Source organism: Ovis canadensis, chromosome 14 (genome assembly GCF_042477335.2).
Source record: "Ovis canadensis isolate MfBH-ARS-UI-01 breed Bighorn chromosome 14, ARS-UI_OviCan_v2, whole genome shotgun sequence".
NCBI classification, from domain to species: Eukaryota; Metazoa; Chordata; class Mammalia; order Artiodactyla; family Bovidae; genus Ovis; species Ovis canadensis.
The window spans coordinates 42,456,751-42,458,564 of NC_091258.1; the positions used below are offsets into that span (position 1 = coordinate 42,456,751).

At 41.3% G+C, this 1,814-nt stretch overlaps 1 pseudogene; it reads left to right on the top strand.

The window, feature by feature from the left end:
• Nucleotides 1-1,473: 1,473 nt before the first annotated feature.
• LOC138419865 (U4 spliceosomal RNA) lies at nt 1,474-1,557 on the top strand (annotated as a pseudogene).
• The last annotated feature ends 257 nt before the right edge of the window (nt 1,558-1,814 follow it).

The window sequence follows — 1,814 nt, forward strand, 5'->3', positions numbered from 1 at the left end:
CAAAAATCCTGCTTATCCCACTTGTAATGACTCTTCCAGATTCTGTCTGTCCTCTCCAGCTATCTGTCCTCTGGCCATCTACATGCCACTGATCCTTTAATATTTCTTATGTAAGAGGACACGATGTTTTATTGGAATCTTCAGTCTGTATTGTGAAAATGAGCCTTATTAATTACATATTATACAGATACCCATGCAGTATATATTTTTAGGCAAACACATTTGTATAAAATATTCCAATGATGATTGATTTCTTCTTGCCATTTTGAGAGGACATAATTGGGCTTCCCTGGTGGCTCGAATAGTAAAGAATCTGCCTGCAATATGGGAGACCCAGATTCAATCCCTAGCTCGGGAAGATCCCCTGGAGAAGGGAATGGCAACCTGCTGCAGTATTCTTGCCTGGAGAATCCCATGGAACCTGACAGGCTACAGTCCATGGGATCACAAAGAGTCAGACATGACTAAGTGACTAACACTTAAATGCTTAATCTTCCATAAACAAATTTTCAGTGTAACAGGGCTATATCACTGAACTTTTGAGTAAAAAAAAAATTATTGCTTGCAAATATTTCTAGGTTTCTCATATATTTGTTTGCCTTCGTATATGGAGAGCAATACACAGACACATATCTGAACTTTTGCAACCTAGGTCCTTGTGATAATGTGATTAATAATAGGAATATATATTTGGGCTTCATCCAGGTTTTTGACATGGACAGATCTCCTGAGACCGCTGAAATTTCCTAAGCCTTGAGAATGATAAAGCTGCCTATTGTTATGTTAATAGTGTAACTTTTGGAGAGCACCCAGGTAAACTTAGGAGTAGGGGCTAGTGGCTGGAAAACCCAACTATGTGACCAAAGTTTTGGAACTTTGAGCTTCACCGCTGCCCCCCCAAACTCTGAGAGAGAAGTGAGGCTGGAGGTCGAATCAGTTGCCAGTGGCCAATGATTTATTCAACCATAACTATGTAATGAGCCTCTATTAAAAAAAAAAAAAAAGAAAGAAAGAAAGAAACAAGCAAAAAAACCCAAAAGTATGGCTTTCTGAGAGTTTCTGGGTTGATGGACATGTAGAGATCTGGGGAAGAGTTGGCTAACGGAGAAAGCATGGAAGCCACACACACTTTCCCCATACCTTACCCTGTGCAGCTCTTTCATCTGTCTGTTTCTGAGCTTATAGCCTATTGTAACCTACTAAGTAAAATGTTCCTCTGAATTCTGTGCATCGCTCTATCAAACTCAGGGAATGTGGTTTGATTTGTGGTGGGCCAAGCTTTGCATCAGGGCTTCCCTGATGGCTCAGCTGGTAAAGAACCTGCCTGCAATATAGGAGACCTGGGTTCAATCCCTGGGTTGGGAAGATCCCTGGAGGAGGGAACAGCTGCCCACTCCACTGTTTTGGCCTGGAGAATTCCATGGACTGTATAGTCAATGGGGTTGCAAAGAGATGGACAAGACTGAGCGACTTTCACTTTCACAAATGACAGTATCATAGCCAATGAAGTTTATCCAAGGCATGATTATTGCTAATTGAAAACTTCTCCCTATAGCTGGTGGGCCAGCAGCACAGGAAATAACCTGAGCTTGCTGTTGGAGTTTGAAGTTGAAGTTGGCCTGAGGCTGGAGCCTACAGAATCATTCAGTGCCTCAGTGGACATGAAATATAAAATGCCAGTTTCAGCTCTCAAAGCTTTTTTATTTCCCCCATGTTTTTATTATTTATTTATTTATTTATAGTTTTAATCTTTTTTGGTCATGCCGCACAGTATGTACGATCTAGTGCCCTGACCAGGAATTGAACCTGAGACC